Consider the following 7,879-nt stretch of genomic DNA (forward strand, 5'->3'; position numbering starts at 1 on the left):
AAAATGTTTGTGTTGTATATATCTAGCATTATCTACTTTTTATCCCTGAGGCAATTGAGGTTAAGTGACTTGCCCAGGATCACATAGATAGGAAGTGTTAAGTGTCTGAGATCAGATTTTAACTCAGGTCCTCCTGAATTTAGGACTGGTGATCTATCCACTGCACCACCTAGCTGCCCCGCATTATCTACTTTCATTCAATCATAGACGGCCAGCTTCCTATCCAATTGTCTTTCCTTTTTCTTTTTATAGAAATATGTGGCACCTGTTCATTTCTATTCTAAGTTCAACTAAAACAGGATTCATTAACATCTATTATTCTATTCCCTAGAAATCCAGGTATCAAAAACATGTCTCTAAATTCCCTAAAAGTAAGACTGCAGTTAGTATTGTGGAAAGAACACTGAATTTGGTGTCAAAGCCTTGGGTGCAAATGTTATCTCTATCCCTTATTATCTTTTTTTACTTTTGATGGCTTTAATTTATTGATCTTTAAAAGTTGAACATTAAGGTACCTTCTATTTAAAAATCTTATGTTACCTTTCCTTCTTGGTCTAGAATTTCATTTGGGATATATTTAAAAGTTTATGGTCTCTTGTTAAATTGTGACAATGTTTGAGTAATGCTCTTTTCATATTCCTCTTCAGTCCATCAATATGCAAGTATTTATGTAAATTTTCCAATCCAATATGAAGAATGAGCAAAGGTAAATTGTATGTGATTCTTAAATAGATCGTGTTAGCCAATGAATAATAAATTCCTATAGTAGGTGATGATAATTGGACTGTCTGAAATCATAGCATGATCCTGCCCCATAAAGCATAAAGCCCTTCAAAATATCCTGAGGCCAATCCACAGATGTTGCTGAGTGAGAAACGAAAATTTCTACCATGGGTTAAAGAGCAAAATACAGGAAGAAATGGAAATCAGCAAGACTTTTCCTCTTGCCTTCGAACAATCACTTAACTTTTTTGTTTTCTTTAGTTGAAAATTGAGATGGTGATGACAGAAATATCAAATCAATCTCCCAATACACTAAAGGAACAGAGTAATATATCGTAAATGCATTAAAATATTAGAAAGTGTTTACTTCTTAGCTGCATGTATCTCAGTCAATAATGAAAATGCAATTTTTACCATGCACAAATAAATATTTCTTATGAAAATGAAGCTACAGGATAAATGTAATGTCCATGTCTACATAACTATAGCTTCAATAATCTTACTACTGCATAAGACCAGTTGTATTGTATTCTCCATAGGAAAGGAGAAAAGCAATTTTACAATTGCCACAGTACTGATCAACTGCTTTTAGAAATAGTGAAAAATGGGTTCTCCCTCATAAATTCTTTTCTCTTAGCATCTTTTTTTGTCCTATGTCCCATATACCAGCCTTAAATTTTGATGGCATTTTTTTCCTTTGAGAAAATCAAAGTACTTTACATACATTAGTCTCTTTCTATATATCATCAAAGGCTATTTCTAGAGTTAGGGTCAAGGGAATGGAACTTAACAGTCACAGTTTTTAAATACTCCTTGTATTAATGGCTGAGGATGGGAGGTCACTATCTCTGCAAGATAGAATAGGAATTGTTATGTGCTGGTTGAAGTGAAATGGAATAAAAGGGCGGGCAAGATGGTGGGGTAGTATAAATACAGCTGATGTCTCCCACAATTTATCCATGAGGATATAGAAAATGCACCAAACCAAACCTTAATTGGGAAATCCACCAAAAAATTACAGTGAGTCATTTTTCTACCCCAGTTTGGCAAAGAAGGCAAAGAGGTTTGCAGATACTATAGTTGAAATGTAGTCAGAAACAGACACATTGAATATTATAGCACAGAGTCTGAAATAATACTGAACCTCTGTACTAGGGCAAGAAGTGGTCCCAAACCCACAAAGAAGGGCATGACTTTGTAAAGTATACATAGTGCAACTGCCAAATAACAGCTCGACTCTTTATTCTCCATTCTGAGTCAGAAATTCAGGGTGTACTGAGAAGTCCACTTTTGCCTCAGAGTAATAGTTCAAGATGATGAGTAGTCATGTGCCCTAAGCAATATGTTGAATCAGGATCAAGTTTAGAAGTAAATATCTACTCTGTGTCTCTGACTTGGAGGAGGAAGAGCTTTCACTTCTAACCTCTAACCCAGACTGAAGTTTATAGCACATAATTAGAGCAGAAAAGTATAGAAAAAAAGGGAATTCTGTCTGTTATTCTTAAGCAGTGGAGCTTTCCAGATGGCAGCCGAGCCTAGTTGTAGTCTACTGCAACTTCAATGAGAGTCAAGCCCACAGGTGTGCTGCTCACATTCAGAGTCGGGTGCTTAAAAAGCTTAAGCCAACAAAGCAGTGATCGGACTTTTGCCTGCATCAGACCAATTTGGTATCACAGAAAGCTTACAGAGCACCAGTCTGATCTATTGCTGAGATGCTAGAATTACCTAAAGCTCAATACCCTCAAAAAAGACAAAGGACCCAAGAAGGAAAAAGCTCACCTCAGACAATCCCTCCAGACATGTGAAGAGGACAGCCTGAACATTAATTCCCAAAACCATGGAGTAGACTGGAATAATGAGTAAACATAAAAAAAATCCTACCAAAAAGAGATACTAGGATAATAGATATGCTGAAGACACAAACCAGAAGAAAATGACTGTAAAACATCTACCCAAAAAAGCCTCAAAATATAAAGCTTGGATTTATTTTTAAGTGCAATATTTGGAAGAGATGAAGCAGGTGTTATAAAAAGAATATAAATGATTATTAAACAAGTGAAATAGCTGTACAGGGGCAAATGGAAAAGAACTGGGAGCTATGGAAGAAATAAAAAGCTTAGCATAATTAGCAACTTGACACAAGGGTTCAAAACTTTACCATAGTAAAAAACATCCTGAAAACAGAATGAACCAAATAAAAGCCCACAACTTCATAAAATACCAATAAATATTAAAACAAAATCAAAACACTGGGGGAAGAAATAAGAAAATATAAGTAAAAGTACCTAGAAAACAGATTGAGAAGAATCTAAAAATCACCAGACTGCCTAAAAGTCATATATATGATATAATATGTATCATATATGTCATAAAAAGCATATATATCATATTCACAAAATCTTAAGGAAATACTATCTGGATCTCTTCTTTAGAACACTATAAGACAAAGTATAAATGAAAAGGCTCTTTTGATCACCTCCTGAAAATAATCTCAAGATGAAAACACCCAGGAATATTATAACCAAAATTCAGAGCATATAAGTAAAAGAGAAAAATACTGGAAGAAAAAAAAACACATTTATACATTCACATACCAAAGAGTCATAATTATATCCTATGTCAAATCCTATCTCAAGGAGTAGAGAGTTTAAAATATGATATTAAAGAAAGCAAAAATAAAAAGAAGAAAAAAAATCCTTACAAGCTAGAATGACTCATTTAGAAAAGGAAGTATAATCCTACAGGGATAAATATATATTTTAATGGAATAGAGCACTTTCAAGCATTCCTAGTGAAAAGATCATAGTTACAAAGAAACTTTGAAATGCAAACCTAAGAGTCAAAAAGAATATAGAAAGGTTAATATGAGTGAGCAAAAGTAAGAGACTAAACTTGGATAAATGTATTTCCGTGATTCTAAACTCCTTTAACATTATCCAAACCTTATTCCCCATCCTCTACCACTCAAAACTCTATTCTCATCAATCTCAAACTTACTACAAAAAAGAACCAACTATTGTGCTTTCTGGAATGGCTATTTCATAACGAACTTGCCTTCATCTAAAATGTTATCTTCAAGACTTACATGAACTAATGAAGTGAGCAGAACCAAGAGAATATTTTTCCATTTCCTAACTACCAAATTAAGTGACCTTTTCGTAAATTTTATTCATCTTGAGTTCTTTACGCCTTTGGCACTGGCAATCACCTTTCCATCTTGATACATACATCTCTCTAGGATTTTAGGACACAACTGTCTTCTGATTCTTTTCCAGCCTAACTGCTCTGAGAAAGAGACTGAGAAAATCTTTCATATCCCTGCCAATCATGAGTTATCCACAGATCTCTAGACATTTTTTTCTTCTTCATCTACAATACTTCACTTTATGATTTCATCCCATGGATTCAATTATCATTTCTCTCCTGATTATCCCACATCTACCTATCCAGCATTAATCTCTTTGCTGACCTCAACTATTTTTTAGACATCTTAAGCTAGAAATTCAGTAAACATCTTAAACTTAATATATGTATATAAATATAAATATGTATATATATATGCAACTAAACTTATTAAATTTTCCCCTTAAGAACTCTCTTACTCTAGCAACTTCTGTAATGTTATAGAAGGTAACACTATCCTCTCCATCCACTAGACTTATTACCCAGTTGTCCTCCTTGACTCCTCACTCTCCATATCCATTCTATCACTATGACCTCTTGATTTTATTTTTTGCACCTTTTCTCATATATAATTTCTTCTCTCCTATAATACTGCCATCACTGTGGCATATGTCTTTATTACCTCATATCTGGACAACTGCAAATTGCCAAAACCTGTTGGCTGGTCTTCCTGCCATAACTCTCTCTCTAATTCAGTCCATACTCCATTTAGCTGCCAAAATGATTGTTTTTTTTTTTTTTTTTAAGTTCACAACACTCACATACTCAGAAAACTCCAGAGAGTCATATTGCCCCATACCTCCCAGGATCAAATACAAATCCTTTGTTTGGTATTCAAAGCCTTTCACAAACTGAGTCACACTATCTTACTTCTCCAACTTCCCTGCACCTAATATGCCATACAAATGTGTATTTGTTGGCTAATTGTCTCCATTAGCTTATGAACTTCTTTTGCTTTTCTTTGTATTTCCAACATTCAGAACAGTTCCTGACACATAGTAGTCACTTAATATATGTTTATTGGAGCAACAGCTAGGTAGCAAATGGAGATTAGTACTGGACCTGGAGTCAAGAAGACTCATTTTCCTGAGTTCAAATCTGGCCTCAGATACTTTCTAGCTATGTGAACCTGGACAACTTCACTTACCCCTGTTTGTATCAGTTTCTTCATGTAAAATGAATGGAGAAGGAAATGACAAACTGCTCAAGTATCTTACCCAAGAAAGCCCCAAATGGGAACACAAAAAGTCAGACAGGATTGAAAAACAACAATAACAATAACACATGTTTATTGACAAATTATCAGACATGATAAATTGATCCAGAAGTTAGTTGATTAGTATGCCCTTTCCAGGAGGAATGATAGTAGTGACTTGATTAATCTTTCCAATACAAGAGGTGGAGGTGGGCTTAAGTGTATACAAAAAGTAAGATGGCAGGAACTGGCATATGTAACTGTGATGTAAATTGTGTTCTAACTTGGTATTCTTGATCCTATATAACTATAGTGCTGCCAATGATCACATAGAATCAGTCCAGTATTAAAAATTAACATGGTAAAGTGAAAGGGTACAGGATTCAAGGTTTTTATCACATCTCTGATTTTTCCTAATTATATGATTTGAAACAAATCATTTAACCTCCCTGGGCTATAGTTTCCTTCTCTGTATAATAAAAGAACTGGAATAAACTTAGATCTCTTTACCCTTTCCAGTGTTCTTTCTAGCCTACCAATAGAGTTGTTTCAAAGTTCTGTATAAGTCAACAGACATATGGAAAGCTGAAGAAGGAAACCTCCAAATGATTTATAAATGGATGGACAGAACTTGGGAAACTTTTTTTTTTATCTTTAGGAGGAACAAAATCATGTGTCTTCATTTAAGATAAAGGGATAAACTTCACCAAAACTTTGCAGGAAATGAAGTCTAGTTCTGAAAGAATTCCATTTGGCTCTCACTCTGCTTAGCAATCTCTACTGCCTACCCTTTTCCATGGTTTGGTGGCAGGACTTCAGGTCTGTGACTCATCGGTGCTAGGAATCTGGGAAAAGCCAATTATTTCAACATTACAAGAGTTGATAGACTGTTTTTGTTGCCTGAACCCAAGACCAAAGGAGAGATAACAGATTAGAAAGTAATTCTATACCTTGGCACTGGCACTGGAGTATCAGAATTAGGCTGAAATCTTACCTCTGAAATTTAACTTCTGTGTGACCTTGAGGAAATTGTTTTACTTAACGGCCCCCAGTCTCCCAACATATAAAATGAAGAGATGTTACTAGACAGTATTTGAGGTCCTTTCCAACTCCTTTTTTGACCATCAAACTTTGGTACAATTGCATGAAGGATTTTCTGCTTTAAAGGACTAACCACCTAGAAGTATATCTCTATTTTTCTTTGTTATTCTTAAAATATATCTATAGTATTATAAAATAAAATATGTGATAAAATATATAATTGTATGATGCACAAAATTTTGCTGCTTGGATAATACAGAAGAAGTTTTTTATCCATTCAGTAAAGAATACTTCTTAACAAATATGTTTAACAAAAACAGAATACAATGTAAAATTCACATGAATATATATATATATATATATATATATATATATATATGTATATATGTGTATATGTATATGTGTGTATAGATATGACACTGCATTCCTAATGAAAATAGCACCTCTATTATACATAAGCACATCAAAACCAAAATAGTGAACAGGTGGTTAACAAAAGTCAAATAGTTTGGAGTATTTCAGAAGAACTTCAGTGATCCCAGTTGTGCTAGACTTCATTTTTATGTAGCTGTTTCCTCTTAGTTATGTCAAATGTCTAACATGATTTACATGAACATCATATTAGCTACTTAAAGAGTGAACTCAGAAGTGCAGAAAGGCTAGAAGGCTAAAAGAGATTTTGTGGACTATGGAAATGAATCCCTTCCTGTTTGTGAATCTTGCTCAGGGATCATTTGCCAGACAATAGCTTTCATCATTTACTATGTTCATAGTTGTATTTGTCATATTTTTAATCTAAAAAAATCAATAAGATAAAAATGCTTTCTACAAAATAATATTCAACTTGTACCCATCACTTCTTTAAAAGGACATGGGAAAAGACCTACTTTTACTCAAAACCTGCTGCTATATATTTACTCAGAAAAGCTGTTATTGTTATCAGAATTTTTATGTGTAATGCATAGAATGTGCATCTTAACAAGCAGAAAATGACAGAAATAAAACTATTTACTATGTCCATAAGGTACAAACTAAAAGAAAAGTGTCTGTTTTGCTCTGCAATCTGAATATGAAGTGAAAATGAAGAGCTCATAGAAAGTACCTTCCGATAGTGCTGTGGGATCATCTGATAGAACAGGAAGTCACCTCAAAAAGTTAGAAACTAAAGGAAGAAAACCACTTTCCACCCCTATACCATTTGTCTTTTCAAGAATGAAATGTCCACTAGAGGGCAACCCTTCCTATAGGCAAAGTTGAACACAGAGTCCTAATAGCTTAATTTTGGTTTGCTTTCATGGCTATATCCTGGATCTCTTAGCAACCTTATAGGATGATATTAGATGCCACTGTCTGAGTGGCATATAGGTATCAGGCCTCTGCATTTTTTGACAATCGCCTGCATAATTAATAGTCTTAGATTGTGAATTCCTTGAGGCTATTTTGCCTCTCTTTTTATCTTCAATGCTTGGCACATAATATATACTTAGTAAATGCTAATTGCCAATGAAGATTGGCTGTGACAAGCCATAGTGAGCATTTATCTGTTTCAAAATGCATTTTGTTGAACTCATAGTCAGACTTTTATTACTGATATACCTACTGAATTTGGGGGGAAGGAGTAGAATTATATCAAAAATCTAGAGCTAAAATGGACCTCAGGGAACATCTAGTCCAACTTCCTCATTTTATAAGTGAAGAAACAAGTCCAAAGTGTTGAATGGCCTTCCCTAACAAATG

This window comes from Sarcophilus harrisii, chromosome 3 (assembly GCF_902635505.1).
Source record: "Sarcophilus harrisii chromosome 3, mSarHar1.11, whole genome shotgun sequence".
Classification (NCBI taxonomy): Eukaryota; Metazoa; Chordata; class Mammalia; order Dasyuromorphia; family Dasyuridae; genus Sarcophilus; species Sarcophilus harrisii.